Below are 19,606 nucleotides of genomic sequence, written 5' to 3' on the forward strand. Positions count from 1 at the left end.
AAGGTTAGTAAGGGTATTCTTGTCTTTTCACCAAGAGTTAGTATTGTAACCTAACCTAGAAGACTTCTTCATTTCATTCCCTACAATTCTTAGAAATTAGTTCTACCTTCTCTCTAGAAAAGAAGTGTAGCTTATTCTCCAAGCCAAGTTAAGACCCTTGTCAAGATTTCAAGTTTTGCTTCCAAGATTCAACCTTTCACCTATTTGGGCATCTAGGAGGGTAAGATCTAAGCTTATCTTGTCTCTTTGGTTCCATCTTAGTTGTCTTTTTCTTAAAGGTAGGATCTTTATGATCTTTTGGTTTAATCTTGAAGTGGGTTTGGAAAGTAAGCCTTGTGGGGAGCTTGTTGTGGTGTAAAGTGAAGTCTTTTGGTCTTCAAGAGGTAACCCATGCTCTACAAAACCTATTTTGCTTACCTATATGTGATTTCTTGGATTCTACATGTGTTTTGCTATGAAATGTGAGGGTTTATGCATTTGTCTTGTGATATTGCATATCTAGAGCTTGTGTTTAGGTTTCCTTTGTTCCATTGCTTGGCATTTTCCATGGTTCAAGTCATTTTGTTGTATTGGGTGAGATTTGGCATGTTTTGGACTTGAATTTGTGTTTGGAGAAGAAAATCCCCGAAGGGATTATTTTGCCCAAGAGTATGTACCCGCGGGCGGAACGGCGGGGAGAGCCCTACCCGCCGCCCACCCGCAGGTACATTAGCTTGTGGGTAGTGTACCCGCGGGCGGAACCACGGGTAGGGGCCTACCCGTGGGTCCACCCGCGGGGAACACAATGGTGTTTGTTCGGGATTTGTTCCCTGTGATTCTTTTGACTCGGTATTTGGTCTTTTGACTTCCCGTTGTTCTTGTGTGGAACTATTTGAGCGTCTTCTTGATGTTTCGTATGTCTAGAACTATATGGTAGGTATCCATGTAGGACTTTGGTGTCTTGAATCGTGCTAAGTGTTCAACATTGTGTTTCGTTGGACCAAGAGGTGTCTTGTGTGTTCCTCGGAACTATCTTGAGTTTCTCCGTTGTTAAGCATGCTAGTTTATTGTCTTAATGCTAGCGTGTGTGTGGTTTGTACCTTCCGTTTGGTGGATGATAACTTGCGTTATTCATCATTGTTTTCGTTGGGTTGTGACCCATTCCTTGGTTGAGTATGGTTTCATACCTTCGTTGTAATCCGTTGATTGACTCGTGTGAGTGGTGGTGCGTGTGTGGCTTTACCTGGATTGCACGATTAGTGGTATGGGACGCTAGCCACCAAGGTATTGCAGCGGTCCTCGTGGTGGCCGTGACGTGATTATGGAGATGTGTTCCTTCGAGTAAGGTTCACGTGATTGGGGGATAACATGTGTTATCCGGGCATGTATTTCGCCGTGTACGGTACCTTGTGTACTATGAATTGGTGGTCTTGTTGGTGGGGGACGACGGTCCCAAGGGGAATAAGGTTGGACTAAGAAGTACAGGGGTCCTGGAGGTAACGGTTGGCATGAAGGTACAAGGTCGGGGGTAGCCATAAGGTTAGAACAGGGCATAAGGAAGACATATCAACTCGTGATGGGTGATGTCACGAGGGCTTGTGTAGCCGGTGTTGTGAATTCTCTTTCTTGTGACGTGTGTAGTCACAAGGGCATGTGTTGCCATGGGTGAGTCTTATTCCTTTGTGTCGTGGTTAACCTTTGTGGTTTGGGATGTGTTTCCCGTGTTATCTTTGAGTGTGATGAGTCTTGTGTTGACTGTTGATCTTGGCTTTTGACTTATATACTTATGTATTCCGTTTCGAAAATGATTTTTACACCTTATATCTATCTATGTATGATACTTAACGGTATTGGTGGGTTACCAGCATTATCGCTGACCAGGCGTCGTCCCAATGTTTATCTTTGTATCTTTCAGGTGATGTTTAGACGAGCGCGATGTCTAGTGCCTGGTAGCCTAGCACCTTTATCCTTGCTTTTGTGGCCTGTGCGCCCATGTAGTTAGACTGATGTTTTGGGATAGATATATACACTTGCAGATTGTTTGCCGTAGCGTTTACCGTGTTTGGTAGACGTGGCGTGACACCCCGTTGGATTTCTTTTATCTAGTTTCGTTTTATCTTCCGCTGTGCTAGTTTTGTTGTTTAATCTGCATGTGACGCACCTTAAGTATTAGAACAACGCACCTAAGTATTAGAACAACACACCTTAAGTGTTATAACAACGCACCTTTAAGTGTTAAAATGACGCACATTAAGTTTTGGTTTTAAGGGTCTGAACCACCCCTCAGTTCCAAAGTTTTGTTCTTCTTGAGGGTCTGAACCACCCCTCAGTTCAAAAGTTTTATTCTTTTTGAGGGTCTGAACTATCCGTGACTCATAGAGAATGGTACGCGATGAAGAAACATGACGACCTTAAGAACAAAACCCACGCACCATAAGCACAAAACCTACGCACCTTAAGCACAAAACTCATGCACCTTAAGTTTCAACAACTACTCACATTAAACACAAAACACATGCAGCTTAAGTACAAAACTCACGCACCTTAAGCACAAAACTCATGCACCTTAAATTTGACCTAGTTGCAAAAATTACCAAAATGCTACCGCGTTTTTTATTTTTTTATTTTAAATTTTGGTAATCCTTGACATTGATTTAAACAAAATAAATGGCTCTCCTCTTCTCACACAACCGCACCTGGGGCCGCCACCCGCACCAACCAGAACCTAATATATATATATATATATATATATATATATATATATATATATATATATGTATGTATATAGAATACGGTTCAGGTGCGGTTGTGCTGTTTTATGCGCTCCTTTGGTTTATAAGTCATCTAAATATCTTACCCGATGATCTTAAATAGTGAAGTTCGGTGATTTTAATTAAATTACGCGTACTGAGGGGTAAATTAGTAAAAAAAAAACGTTTCTCGTACTCAGTTTTCCGTTCTCTCTCGTTCGTTTCGCGTTGCTGTCGCCATTGTCTTTGGTTTCAAAGTATTTTCCCTGACTTGCAAGCAAATTGTCAGTCATTGCGCAATGTAAATAGTATATAGACGCTCGTTGAGAGTAAATTGACGCATCTTAATTGGTACTCAAACGAACGCACATCAAGAATTGAGTTCACACACGTTGTACTTTAATTACTCGCACGTAATACTGAATATCAACACACATTAATTGTTTTGAATTTTTATTCTTTTTTTTAATTTTTGTTTTTAATAAACAAACTCACGCACCCTATGACTTAGTTTCAGGCACTTGATGTATTAATAACACGCATGTGTAAGTATATATCGACAGACCAGGTCCTATCATTTTATAGGCCCGTGGCGTAGCAACAAAAATGGGCCCTACATGAAATTAATATACCCCTTCCGTTCCATTTTATGTGTCTGGTTTGATTAACGAGGCTTGACTAAAATTATTTTTAATTCAATTTTTCATAATATTAAGTTTAGTATTAGTATACAAAATTTATATATTTAGAAACTACGCTAAAAGTATTATTAAACATGAAAAAAAAAGAATTTAAAAATAAGTAAAATATACTAAAGAAAATAAACAAAGAAGAAAGAGTTGGTTTGACCAATGAATAGTAAGTAGAACAGACAAAATGGACAGAGGCAGTACATTTTTATAACTAAAATTTAAATTAAATAATGAAAATACTAATGTCAAATAACTTGAAATAATATTATTTTTTTTTAACAATTTTACATACACATGAAAACAATTCTAGATGTTTTCCTAAATCCAAAATAATCAATACACTACTAAAAAACATGGCTATAGTGATGGACGGGTTCCGACGCAATTAGTCACAGTTTCGACGCGAAAGAGAAATTGCGACATACTTTGCGACAAAACGTGATCGTTGCATCAGGTTGAATCGCAATTGCTCAGTTGCGACTGTTTGTCGCAATTAATTATTATCACCGACGACCATATTTTTGTCGCGATATATTTAATTTTGTCGTAATTTGTAACCGAAATCAGTCGCATTAGTTTGTCGCGAGGTGTCGCAAATAATAATTTTGTTCGTCGCAATTATGTTTATTAGTCTGTCGTTTGTATCAATTTTTTTCCGCAATTGATTTTATAATCGTTGCAAATACTTGCTCATATTCGTCGTTATTTCCAATTTTTGGTCGAAATGTATATCGCAATTTTATTAATTTTAAATGTCATTCGTCAAATCGTATGTCGCAATTGTTGTTATATGTTTGTCGTTGTAATATGATGCAAATTTTTTAAATATAATTTTGTTTGTCGCAATTATATGTCAATTGTGTTGTAATTAATATTATAATAATTAAATTTTACGTCGTAGTGTTCGTCGCAATGTTTGTCGTAAATCACATCATTCAAACTAGTATAATTTATAATTTTCCTGTCACAAATCTTGTGCATATATACAAAATAAGTACCACCCAATATAAAATAGTAAATTCAATTCATCATAGATATAATTCGTTTAATACAAATAGGCTCCATCGCCCAAAAACAACAAAAAAACCACTAATATTATGGGGTTGCTAACTAATATCCTCCTCTAAATTGGAGTTAAGAGTTGTTAGCTAACATCATACTAATATACAAAACATACATCCCAATGGACAAGCTAATCCAAAAATATGTTGGGATAGTTTAGCTTGTCAAAGTTGTAACCAAAAAAAAAGTTGATGTTAGCTTTGTACATGCATAATCACAAAATACTATGTGCTGCACCAGATTAGCAACATACTAAATTATCATATATGGTGCTTCCAATTCATCATGTCCATCCCCATCCCTATCATCATGTCAATCACCACCCCTATTACTTTCGGTTTCTTGACTGTCATTTTGTGAAGTGTTTGGATTATCACGACTTGATGATGGTGGAACATTGTCTCCCTATGCACTATCCATAGGATGATAGCCTAAAGAGGATAACATACCAGGGAGTTGTTCTGACAACCATTTCTTGAAAAGCTCTTGTAATGCCTCATTTGCTACATTAGGTACATTAGTAGTTGTGGATCTTTGGGTTGAATTTTCACCTAGAACAGACTTTCGGTTCTCAAGAGCTCCAAAACCATACAAATGGGAGCGATTGATATCACCAATTGCATATTTCCATGCATCAGCATCAAATATCACTTGAGAAGAAGAATCACAACCATGTTTCTCTTTCAAAGATGTGTCATATTTCTCCTACACCATATTTTTTTATTTATAAAATTAGAAACTAATATAAGCCTCATATAACTATATAAAAAAAAAACTTAAGTAACTAATAAGAAGAATAATACTTCTAATACTTACACTGACAGATTTTGATTTTCCATCCACAAATTGGCCACCATCTTTCTTACGAGTATGAGTTGCATTGAAGATTTCTAGTTGGGATGGTTTTCGTCCTAGTGATTTAGCCTAGCAACTATTAAAACAATTTATTATTAGCATAAAAAAAATTAGTTAAAATGACAAGTATTATAAAATAGTGAAAAAACATCATACCATCTTATGCTTATGTTTAACAAAAGAACATGAACCAGCAGTATGTTTGGTGACACTTCCTTCCTTTAGTGTGTTGCGAATTTTTGCAGCCTTAGCAGATTTCTTCATCCATTCCTCTTTGGACCAAATATTGTCCAACAAATGATTCCAAACTGGTTGCGGGATCCAACTTTCTTTATGCTCTTTTTGGATCATAGGGGCTAATGCCAGCCTTAGTGCATGCATTTTTTCTTCCTCTACTAATAGCATCCCTAAAAAGAGAACATTGTTGCTGAAAATGTAATGAAATGCATCAATTGTTTGTTAAATAAATCAACACTAATACCTAAAAATTTTCCCATAAAGCAGCTTTTGTATCATCTGAAAATTGAGCCCAAGTTGGCCAAGGATCATTAAAATTTGATTTCACCATAGCAGAAATGTTAGCAGCAACTCCATCTTCTAGAAAATCACTATACTTCAAATAATAAAATACTTAAATACACGCCATGGAAGTTACTAAGAAATAATTTCTCAATTAAGAAAAACATAATTATACCCAAAAAATCATGAAATAAAAAGTTAATAAAACACTACCTCCCGCTTATAACATTCAATTTGATCCTCTTGGAAGGATCAGATGATAGAGCTCTACCTCTATTAGGCCCCCTCCTTTTTGTTTGTTTAGTTAAAGTAGTGGCAGATTCATGAAGTGATTGAACAGTAGCTCTACAGCTTCTTCAACATGATCATCAAGTGGTGTATTTAACAAAGGTGCATCAAATTGTAGTCCATCAGATATAGATGCAACATGATTAGGTGGTGCATTGGATTGTGATCCATGAGGTGGTGCATTGGATTGCAATCCATCAATTAAAGGTGCAAGTGTTGGGAAAAGGGCTTGTAATCTGTAATACATTTGAGATACAACAATAATACAGAATACAACAGAGAGCAAAAACTGGATCATTTGATATCTTCAGGTGTGTAATCACTTGAAAAGAACTATGTTATTACCAACTCCAAAATACTCCAAAACATAGATATCAAGCAAAACACCATATATAGTAGTCACGTTCATATTCATTATAGCAACTTCCTTTCACCCAAATTCCACTATTCATTGTTTTTTTGTGCTGCCCATATTTTTGTGTATGAAACTTAAATCCATTTACAAAATATCCTTTATAAGTGGTGACAATTTGGGATAGTAGCTCGTATATACGACTATCCACATCCTTGTTAATTGAGCAAACCTAAATATATAAATTAATAAATCATATCATTAGTAAGCTTGAAGTAATAAAATATAGATCACTTATACTAATTTGTAAATAGTAAAACTTACATATTGTCTAAACCATGAAGCAAATTTCTTTTCACGAATATTTTGTAATTCATCTTCACCTATTGTTGGTCTTGCTTATTGTATCTCATCATCAAATTTCCTAACATTAGTTTAATAGTTCGAGGTGAATTATTTTTAAAATTTTTTTTATCTATATATGTTATAGAGATTAAGTTTGACATACTTACTCAATATATGGTACAACATCTTCACAGTTCATTAAAACATAAATTTCAGCAGCATTATACTCATCATCACTTAGGTATCTACGAATACCTTGCCTTAATGTTCGACTCGGATGAGTAAAAATTGACAAACGATTGTTTGCATCTACATATCCACCATCATCATTACGAGGAACACGGTTCAATCGTGTTTGAACATGATTTTCAAAATAATGTGAGAAAAATGTAGATATTTCTTCAATCAAATATGCTTCACATATTGATCCTTCAACATAGTTTCTGTTCCGCACTTTTTTTTAATTGATGCAAAAACCTACAGAAGTGAAGTGAAAATCAATTTTTTTTTTGTGGGGAATGATAGTGGGAAATATGTTCTAGAAAGTTATACCTTTCAAATGGATACATCCATCTATAATGAACATGTCCGCCAGCTTTAGCCTCATAAGCTAAATGAATGGGTAAATGCACCATGGAATCAAAGAACCTAGGCGGAAAAGTTTTTTCTAACATACAAAGGATTTCAATAATGTTTTTCTCCAATATTTCCAAATGTTGAATTCTTAATTCACTTGAGCAAATATCTCTAAAAAAGTGACTAAGCTCTGTAATGGCATCCCATATCGGTCTTGGTAAAAAATCACATAAAGCAATCGGTAACAACCGCTGCATAAAAACATGGCAGTCATGACACTTTTAAACCCTCCAATCTTGCAATTCTCCACATTTACACAACTAGCAATATTTGAAGCATAACCTTCAGGAAATTTTAATTGCTTGATCCATTCACAAAAAACTTTAATTTGATCCTTACTTAGTGTATAAGAAGCCTTTGGCATATAAAATCTTCCATTCTGTTCAACTAACTCCAATTCGGGTCGCTTACAATATACTTTCAAATCCATCCTAGCTTTTATATTATCTTTTGTCTTGTCTTTTACATTCATCATTGTATTAAATACATTTTCAAAGACATTTCGCTCTATATGCATCACATCCAAGTTATGACGAATAAGCAAAGTATACCAATAAGGCAATTCCCAAAAAATACTTTTTTTCACCCAATTATGATTTTTTCCAAAACATGGGATAGTTTGTTTACCACATTGAGTACCAAATATGATATCATGCAAAACACAAACTTGAGCAAACATTTGTTCCCCAGATAATATCTCCATTAAAACATCTTTCTCAACAGGTCTCATGAACTTATCTCGTTGCTTTCTATAAGCATGGTTTAAAGGCAAAAATTGCCTATGACAATCAAAAATTATGGTTTTCCACCATGCTTCAAGTGGAAAGCCTTGGTTTTCTCCATACAATATGGACAAGACAATCGTCCATGGGTACTCCACCCAGATAGCATGCCATAAGCTGAAAAGTCATTAATTGTCCATAATAAATCGCATTTGAAAATTTTGTTTCCTATGTGCATCAAAAGTTTCTACCCCCGTAGTCCATAAATCTATCAACTCATCTACTAAAGGTCTTAAAAATATATCAATATGCTTTCCGGGACTATTGGGGCCTGGGATGATCATATTCAAAAATAAATTTGGCTGCTTCATTCACATCCATGGTGGTAAGTTATACACTGTAATAATAACTGGCCAACATGAGTATGGTTTTGACGCATCTGGGGATATAGACGCTCGTTGAGAGTAAATTGACGCATCTTAATTGGTACTCAAACGAACGCACATCAAGAATTGAGTTCACGCACGTTGTACTTTAATTACTCGCACGTAATACTGAATATCAACGCACATTAATTGTTTTGAATTTTTATTTAATTTTTTTTTAATTTTTGTTTTTTTTATAAACAAACTCACGCACCCTAAGACTTACTTTCAGGCACTTGATATATTAATAACACTCATGTGTAAGTGTATATCGACTCACACTTGAGTTTTTGAGTTTTTTATTTTATTTTTTTGCAAGTTATTTAGTACACAAATGAACGGACGTTAAGATATGAATTTACGCAAGTTACTCTAATTACTCGCAATCAAGTTTTGTAATCTTTACTTGCTTCCATTTAATTGCTTTGCTTTGTTGATCCTTGATGCAATGTTGATTTTCAAAGTTAAACTGAGTGGCTAGACTTTTAATAGGAATTGAATTGTGATTCTATTTCATGATGCTAGTGTGAAATGTAATTCATAATTGGATTGTGCATTGCAGTTCTGTTTGAGAGCTTGTTACAATTTGGTGTATTGATTGAGTCTTGTGAGTCCAGTCAATTAACTCTCTTGATAGTTCTAAGCCAATTAATCTAAGCAAGAGATTGCTATATCAATTGTAGCTCTAAGCCAATCGTATTTCTTTGCTTTAAGATCCGAAAGGCCTAAGTTAGCTGAGGTGAAGACCAAGTGTTGATGACATGCTTCTTAGGATCATAGTCACTTAAAGGTATCCTATACCAAGAAGAGACCTAGTAGATCGAGAGGTGAAAGAGACTTGTAAAGCCTCACTTGAATCCATCAATTGCAATGACACAACCTAGATCTAAGACACTAGAAGCATCGTGTGATAGTTGAGCAATTCATTCCTAGCTTTCTTAACTTGAACTGATACTTGTTTTACTCTTGATTTCTACAACCTTACTCTCTTGCATACAACCCTTGCGTGAACATGTATGTGATTAGCATGAATTCTATTACCTAGCTCAATGTCATTTTAACCCTTCCAATTTGTCATCCGTAGAGAACGATACAAACTCGGAGAGTAAAACACCCAATATTTTGACCTCTTATCACTTATTTTTGTAATTGTTATCATTGTATAGTATAAAATCCGAGTCCATGTAACAATAAGGAGAACATGTTGATAAACTTGTGCTCAGAATAATCAAGCAATGCTACTAGTTCACTTGTTGTTCCTATCATAATTTTTCTATGGTACATTCTTACCGCCATATATAATTAATACTAATATTATAATTTTTTTAACTATTTAATAAAATTAAATAATGAAAAGCTAAAAGTTTCACCCAAAAGGTTGAATCCCAACCCCAAAGACCCTACACTCCGACCTAACAGAGCATTTTGTGATGAAAAGCTAAAAACTTATTTTTTGTTCGTTGGATAAAATTTTAACTTAACTTATATCTTAGTAAATGAGTATAATGTCTGATGTTATTCTCTGTGAACGTACAAGAGTTTATATAACTAATCTAAGCACCACAATAGGTGGAGCAATACAAGATAAGCTGAGGAATCTAACAACTCTAAACAACCTTAACCAATAAACATTTAATTCAAAATATGTGCACCAATATTCCCCCTCAAACAGGCGGGGGGCAGGGAACCACGCCTAGCTTGCATCGTAAGTCACCAAAATGGGCAGCGGACAGTGGCTTGGTGAATATATCAGCAAGCTGGTCGTGCGTCGAGACGAAATTAACCTTGAGCGCACCCTTGGCCACTTTGTTGCGGACAAAGTGATAGTCGACTTCAACGTGTTTTGTCCGTGCGTGAAACACCGGGTTTGAACATAGGTAGGTGGAGCCGAGGTTATCACACCATAGGACGGGAACCGTGTTCGGTAACAACCCAAGCTCTCCCAGTAGAGATTGAATCCACGTGACCTCGGTCGCAACGTCAGCTAGAGCTTTGTATTCAGCTTCGGTCGAAGAGCGGGCTACCGTGCGCTGCTTCCTAGAGACCCAAGATAGCAAATTGGGACCCAAAAACACAGCATACACCCCCCCCCCCCGAGTTGATCGCTTGTCAATGGAGCAGCCAACCCAGTCCGAGTCTAAGAAGGCGTGCAGGACTGGAGTAGCCGAGGGGGCGAGACGAAGACCAAGGTCTAGAGTACCCTGGATGTACCGCATGATCCGCTTGAGTGTCGCCCAGTTATCTTGGGTCGGTGCGTGCATGAATTGACAAAGCCTGTTAACAGTATAGGCCAAATCTGGGTGTGTAATTAACAGATACATGTGGCCAAGGGTTTACACGACTCCATGCCCGCCTTTCGTAAAAGCTCAGTCATCTAGCGCTTTTGAGACAGCACCAGACTACCGGCCTTATCAACGGCTTCAATAACCAGGAAAAACCTTGGTTTGCCAAGGTCACGAATGTGAAACAGATCTGAAAGTTTTACTAGCACATCCTGTATCATGTCTGGATCATTCCCCATTAGGAGAATATCGTCCACATACACAATAAGCACAGGTATTTCCTGAACCAAAAATAAACAAAGAGACGTCCGTTTTGGACGGGCGAAAACCAATCTGAAGCAGGTAGTCATGGAGTCTTGTGAACCAGGCCCGTGGGGCCTGTTTTAAGCCGTACAATGACCGTTGCTGCTTACACACATGGTCCGGATAGTTCGAATTCACGAACCCGGGCGGTTGTTTCATGTAAATGTCTTCAGTTACATAGCCATTTAAAAAGGCGTTGTGGACGTCAAGTTGACGCATAGTCCACCGATTGGAAACAGCATAGGACAACAAAATTCTGACGGTTGTCGGCTTCACTACTGGACTGTATGTTTCCATGTAGTCCTGTCCGGGTATTTGTTTGAACCCCTTGGCTACCAAGCGGGCTTTATAGCGCTCGATGGTGCCATTAGAGTTCCTTTTGATGCGGAACACCCATTTGCTCCCTATGACATTCATTCCGGGGTGATACGGGACCAGGTTCCAAGTTTGGTTATTAATTAAAGCATTAAACTCCACGGACATGGCATCACGCCATTGTGGTAGACGAACTGCTTGAGAATGGCCTGATGGCTCGTCATCATCAATGGACGAAACCAAGGCCGTCGGATGGTGTCGCTGTGTATCAGTAGTTGTCCGCAAGCGAATAACATGCGTGCGGATGAGAGGGTGTTACTGGCGTTGTCATCGGCGGCGAGTTGTCGTCGTGGAAGAGGTGGACGGCTGAAAGGAAGACGTGGCCGCACCCGCTGTGGAAGACGATGTAGGGACTAGACGTCCTGCTTGGTGATCATCGGAAGCAGGAACCACCGTTGTAGAAGAGGTCGACGACGACATATGATGTTGTAGTCGAGCACACGCCCATGGTTGCGTATCATTTGAGGTGGAAGAAGGCGGCAACGGCTGAGCAAATGGGAGCACCGATTCATTGAAGCGAACATGGCGGGTAATGTATATTCGGCCAGAGGACCGATCCAGGCACCTGTATCCACAAAAAGAGTCCGGGTATCTGAGAAAGACACACGTCACAGTGTGGTAGTCCATCTTGTGAGTGTTATAAGGTCGGAGATTAGGAAAACACTCGCACCCAAACACCCGTAACATTGTATAATTAGGATGTTGATCATAAACCTTGTAGTACGGACTTGAGCCCCCAGAAATAGTGGACGGCATGCGGTTTATTAAAAACACCGCTGACTCAAAGGCATATGACCAGTATTTTTGGGGAACACGACTATGAGCTAACATAGCTTGGCCTGTTCCGACCACATGCCGGTTTCGACGTTCCACACGCCCATTTTGTTCGTGGGTATGTGGGCATGACTTTCTATGACTTATACCTGCAGCAGCAACAGTCGTACTTAACTTGAGATACTCATCCCCCATGTCTGATTGGACACATTTAATCGAGGTGGAGAACTGTTTTTCCACCAAGGCTCGAAACCTAGAAAATATTGAGTACAAATATGACTTAAGATGCATTGGATAAATCCACATAAATCTGGAAAAATCGTCTACGAAGAGCACAAAGTATTTATGCCCATCCACAGACGGAACCGGTGCTGGACCCCAAATATCTAAAAAAATTAAATCTAGAAACTTCGTACTCGATTTTTCAAGCCGTGACAATGGGAAGCGCGCAGACTTGCCCATCTGACACGCAGTACACAATTTATTTAAAGATTGAAAAGACCCTATAACTGGACAGAAAGACAGAATTTGTTTTAACACATGGGAGTGTGGATGCCCAAGGCGTTCATGCCAAATCTCTGGAGACGCTTTGGCTAACACAAAAGCTGCTGGTTTGGAGAGATTCAACGAGTACGTCCCCTGTGTGCTAGGACCCCTAAGAAGTGTTTGCTGTGTGGAACGATCCTTCACAACAAAATAATTGGGGTGAAATTCAAAAAATACGTCATTGTATTGAGTAAATTTTTTACCAGAAAGAAGCGACGCACGTAATTTAGGAACATGCAATACATGATTTAGAAACAGAGATCGAGACTTAGAATTAAACGAAACGTAACCAGTGTTTTGAATAAGCAAACCTGACCCATCTCCAACGTGTAGTGACTGACCACCGGCATACGGTTCGACTTCGACTAGGTCATCGACATTGGGGGTTGTATGAGCGTTGGCTCTCGTATCCGGCAGCCAAACATTCGAGAAGGGGGCATTGCCGATATCATTCTGCTGAGGTTGGTAGACAGCATGCGCCTGAGGCGTTGGATTTGCAGGACGTTGGCCGCCAAAGTCCTTAAACCGCCGGTAGCATGTGAGAGCGGTGTGACCAGGGATGTCACATATTTGACACCGAATGCCGCCGCGCCCACGTTGTCCACTACCTCGATGGCCACGGCGGTTGCGTCCACGTCCTCTCCCACCGTCTGACTGTCCTCTGGAATTCGATGGCGACTGGTGTGCTATCATGGCAACAGCCGGAGTTGGAGCATGCGGTGGTGTGTCTTCAGGAAACAGATAGCTGTGAGTGTTGAGAAGATCCGCCACCGCTGGAATATTTAGCGGAGCAGACTTGGTGGTTAGAGATGCCACTAGTGACCGGTATTCCGGCTGGAGTCCCCTGAAGATGTGGACGTTCTGCTCATCCAGACCAAGAGGGCGGCCAGCTTGCGCAAGTTGTTCGATCAGAACCTGCGCACGCCCTAAATACTGAGAATGTGTGGAGTCACCTTGTTGAAGGCCCTGCAACTGAGTTAGTAAACTCAACGTGCCAGACCGAGAAGTGGAACCCAGAGCTGTCTCTGCTGCAACCCAAACACCTCTGGATGTGGAGTGCCCGATCGCCAGGTAAAGAACTTCCTCCGAAAACGAGGAAAACAACATGCTCAAGATCGATTGATCTTGCTATACCCAGGAGGCATGAAGAGGATTCACCATTGGAGACGCCGACGATGTGGAAGTGGCAAAGAACTCTGGTGGGCAGGCGTTGGTGCCATCGACAAACCCGTAAAGGTTCTGGCCTCGTAGGAACGGCACTAGCTGCGCTCTCCAGAACAAGTAGTTCGTGGCTGTCAGCTTAATGGATACGTAGTGGTGAGCCTGTTGAAGGGCGTTAGGCGACCATGACTACGTCCGGCGAGGGGGTGGTCGTGGCTACTGCCTCAGTGATGGCATCGGGGGGATTGGCCATAGGATCGATATAAGGCTTTGGTACCAAGTGAATGAGTATAATGTCTGATGTTATTCTCTATGAACGTACAAGAGTTTATATAACTAATCTAAGAACCACAATTGGTGGAGCAGTACAAGATAAGCTGAGGAATATAACAACTCTAAACAACCTTAACCAATAAACATTTAATTCAAAATATGTGCACCAATAATCTTAAAACATAATAATAAGTGTGAATGAAGGTTATACCCTTCATTTATGTCCATTTTTTCCGTTAAGTTTTTTCATACATTATGCTATAAAAGTTGTACTTTACAATATTTTGGACAAACATACCCCTACTTTTATAACTTCCGTTATCTTTTCCACTACCGTTATAACTTTCGTTATATTTTCTTAATAATAACATATACACATTATATACTGGAGTTATAAGTTGGTTTTTTCTAAAAATATAAACATCAAATTTATAAAAATGTTTTACATTATTATTATTAATATTATTAATATTATTATTATTATTATTATTATTATTATTATTATTATTGCTATTATTATTATTATTATTATTATTATTATTATTATTATTATTATTATTATTTACAATAATATAAATATTTAAAATTTAAAATAAATTTAAAATTTTAATATAAAATACTAATATTGGCACCTATCTTTTGCGCATCGCACATAAAAAAATGCTAGTTATATATACCATGGTATATATATATATATATATATATATATATATATATATATATATATATATATATATATATATATATATAAATGGGTTCTTGTGCGGTTTAGGGTGTCAGGTGCGGTGAAAGGAGAACCATTGATTTTTCTTAAATCAACGTTTATATTACTAAAATTAAATAAAAAATGCGGTGGCATTTCTGTAATCTTTTACATTTAGGTCAAATGTAAGATGCATGATTTTTGTGAGTAAGGTGTGGGCGTGAGTTTTGTAATAAGGTGCGTGAGATTTGTGCTTAAGGTGCGTGAGTTGTGTACTTAATGGTAGTAGTTGTTGAAACTTAAGGTGCGTGAGTTTTGTACTTAAGTTGCGTGGGTTTTGTGCTTAAGGTGCGTGTGCTTAAGGTGTGTGAGTTTGTGCTTAGTGTGAGTAGTTGCTGAAACTTAGGTGCGTGAGTTTCCTTCTTAATGTGCGTTGTTTTTATCTTAAGGTGTGTGATTTGTATGCTTAAGGTGCGTCAGTAATGTGAAACTTAAAGTGAACCATTTTTAAAACCTTAGGTGCGTGATTGAGTTCTTAAGGTGCTTTGTTATGTACTTAAGGTGCGTGATTTGTGTTCTTAAGGTGTTTTATTTGTGTGCTTAATGTGTTTTGTTTGTGTTCAGTATACAAATAATGTATTTTAAATATATTAAAAATGTACATTCTATAAGTGTACAAATGATACACATTTATACCCTAATTATGTTGGCTTACTTGGCTATATTATTTGACAAAACTTAGAATTTAATTAGTATGTTCTTTGTTTTGGTCCGTCTGTTTTTTTTTGTCTAAAGCTAACAATGGTCAAAGCTTATTTTATCTACCTAATTTGTTATCTCTTGAGCAAATATTCAGCTTGGATTATTGAACGAGTGGACAATGTCGTTTGAGGAAGTTTGGCAGCCTATGTGTAGCTAAGATGATTATTCTCTTCTGGGTATAAAAAGGTGTTCGAATTACACACTGATTGGGCTAAAATTTGGAGAACATTACAATCTCACTAATCAAAGTATTATTCATTATTTTATTGGTTGAAATCTGTACAAGATTTTTGTTGAAGTGCTCCTGGCGTGGAGTCGCATTATGGAGATGGAAAATGGCATGCACGTATGTCGTACCTTTCCAACTTTAGGTGTTTTTGAAGATTAAGTTGGTTTTTGTGGCTGAGGCCTATTGTATTCAAACTCCTGTAATTTTAGTGAACATCTAGTGGATTGGGCAGACGTGAGTTGCCCTGCAGACGTAGGAGTTTTAGCTCCGAACTGTGTAATCAATTGTTGTGTCCCTGGTTCTACTTTTCTTACTTATCTTTTAATTTTATTTAATTTTTATATTAAATCGAATTTAATTAAAGGATATGTTAATTGCTAATTAAAATTAAGTAGAACTTGAGGGATCCACTTGCATTCAAGACTCACGAATCAATTTCAATTGGTATCAATTATTTGGCAAAACTAAAGACAAATATACTTAAAGGCAAAGATTATACAATCAGACATTTTGTTAACAAAGGTTTTAAGCATATTTGCTAGAAAATGCACTCTATAAACAAGAGACAACAAGAAGATTATCCATTCATGAAAAAGAGCTTCATCTAATATTCCATATATAGACTGATAAGAAGAACCATTAACCCCAAACAAAAACTTATCCATGATAATCCATCATTCACCATTCCAAGCGATATCCAATATAACCAATCAAACACAGATAATCCAAGAGATAATCCACTAGATCAACCACGATATCTAATATCCAGAATGATATCCGAAATAAACAGAAAGTACCAAAAAATACCAAAATCATAATTTACCACCAGAATACGAAGCTCTCCCTCAATTTATTTCTCCTTTTTTTTGCCAAAAATTTGACAAAGGTGAACATCATTCGGCTGACAGAGTGCCCGATTGGACTGAACCAGGGGCAGGACCCTCAAGAGATGCAACATTTCCAACATCCATCCATAATGAAACTAGTAATTCATCATCCATCATCATGATTAATATGCCCAACAAAATCACGAATAATCCAACATCCAACATACAAACGAGATAGTGATAATCCTACCAACATCCAACATAAAGATAGTCCAAAAAATAAATAATAATAAATCCAACATCCAAATAAAGAAATCCATAATGACAATACCAAACTCAACGATGTTCCCCCTCAAAAATTATTCCCCTTTTCTACAGGAATTTCCAAAGAGGTTGTGATCATGTAGTATCTTGGAGCAAAAATAGAGATATCTGTAGGATAGCCAAAGTAGTTCAACAGAACCTGTTGCAGTAAAAATCAATAGAATAATTTCATTTTGCTTGAAGCTGAAAGAGAGACATCAGCTCCATAATAATTATAACAGACACGGTCATGACCGGACCTAACAACAAACAGATAGAAGCAGATATATAACACATAAAAGAAATAACCATTTCAAATTCAAACATAGAAGAAATTTCAACAGCAAAAGATTGATAAGGTAGAGGTTACTGACATCCCTAACATTGATGAATTTTGTCTTTTTCGCTTCCAAGGTTGCAAAAAACTTGAAAAACTTGACTGCATAATAACTGTTTCTGAAATAGTACCACATTCTATTAGAATGTAACAAAATTTATTCAAATTTTAAAATACAAGGTTTTATTTTCAAATGATACTCTTCAAGCAGTTAATTTGTAGATTCTGAGAGCTTTTTGGCTCTATATTTGATGTGTAACATGAGTAACTAGCCAGATGAAGATAATCAGGTTTTGGTTTTCCACTGGTTCGGATGCCTGCGTTTGGATCTCCAATGATGTTCTGGATTGGGTGATTTTCTGGATTCGTGTTTGTATAACTATATCTATTTGTTCTAGTTCAGACTCTGAATCTGGCTCAGTAGTAGGTTGTGCTGTGGTTATATCTGGCTCAGGTGATTCTGGATTAGTGTCAGGAGATTCTGGATTGTTTGTTAAAGAGTCTGACCTGGTCCACCTTGAGGTTAATCTACTATATTGTCAGGACTATTTTCAGAAATGCACCAGTCTGGTCCAGGTTGATATTGTTCTGTTATATCGTTAGGCTCATCATCTACCACGACATTTGCTGACTCCATTACAGCTTTTGTTGTTTTATCGTACACACGATATGGTTGACTGTTTGACGAGCATCTATGAAAAATCCCTTCGCGCTTTTTTATTCGAATTTTGCAGTGGGATTTCTATCCTTCAAAATAAAACACCATGAGCCAAAAATATGAAAATATTTAAGGTTTTTCTTCTTACCTTTACATATTTCATATGGAGTTTGATTTGTGCCTGGTCGAAGGTCTAGTCGATTGATTATGTGATTTGTGGTATTAACAACTTCAGCCCAGAATTTTTGGGGTAAGTCTTTTGCATTAAGCAGACCTCTACCCATTTCTTGAATGGTACGATTTTTCTTTTCTATTACTCTGTGTTGTTGAGGAGTTTTTGGTGTAGAGAACTCATGAGACATTCCAAACTCCAACGCTTTCCGTCTAAGTTGGTCCAATAAGATCCATGTGGATCAGTTCCAGGCAATGACTGGTGTTGATGGTCTTTATTGCTGGATGAGATGTTTTCGTTTGCTTTCCAGCTTGACACGCACCACAAATTTCCAGTAGAAGCATTCAAGTATGATGTGGCCGCGAATCTTACAATAATGGCAAATTGGGTTATAAGACTTGAAAACACGTTTGTTTTGCCATACTTTACCATGATTTTGTCAAGCTGAGATTGACGTAGGGATATCGACTGGATTTGGTCCAAATGCTATGAAGAAGACGGTTTTTTCTTTGTTGTTGCCACCAGTGAAGCCTAGGGCGAATTTGGCAGTTGATTGTCTTCCGGAATCGAGAATTTTATCAAGAGTGAACGTGGTGTCCATCATCTGGATTTGCTTTTTGAGAGTGTTCAGTTCCTTCTTGAGTGTTTTTACCTCCTACTTCAGCTTTTCTTCTCGATCAAGAGCAACCTTAAGGGAGAGATTCCTATCAGCTACCTGACCCTTGTACACTTTTCTAGCCTTATCTAATATCTCAACCTCACTAGACAAAGAAAAATTAGCTTTAAGTAAAGTCTCTCATTTGGAGTACAATTTTTTATATTCTACTTCATAACAAATGCAGGTAACTCGAAATCTTCAACTGAGCCATATTCGCCTCCTTCTAAATCAGCGACGTCTTAAGATTCTGGACGAACTTTAGTTCTGGTAGTAAAAGCAACGAAATTACCAGATATTTCCTCTGCATCAGATCCAGTGGCTTCTGACTCAGGTTCAGCATCAATCCTGGTTACGGCAGACATAGACTTCTTTCGCATTAGATGAGTGGGACACTCAGCTTGGATGTGGCCAAAATCTTCACACTCATAACAGCGAATACTTTTTGTTAGTGTTTTTATGTTCAAAAACCCCATATTATAATTGGCAATATTATTATGGCATACTAAGATAGGTTTAGAGTCTGTCCGGTTGGGTGTACAGTTTACTGATCAAGCAGAAGCAACGACAGAAGAACTGACACTGAAGATCTGATTTAGGAAAGCTGTTTCCTTAAGAGTC

Source organism: Ipomoea nil, unplaced genomic scaffold (assembly GCF_001879475.1).
Source record: "Ipomoea nil cultivar Tokyo-kokei standard unplaced genomic scaffold, Asagao_1.1 scaffold0876, whole genome shotgun sequence".
Classification (NCBI taxonomy): domain Eukaryota; kingdom Viridiplantae; phylum Streptophyta; class Magnoliopsida; order Solanales; family Convolvulaceae; genus Ipomoea; species Ipomoea nil.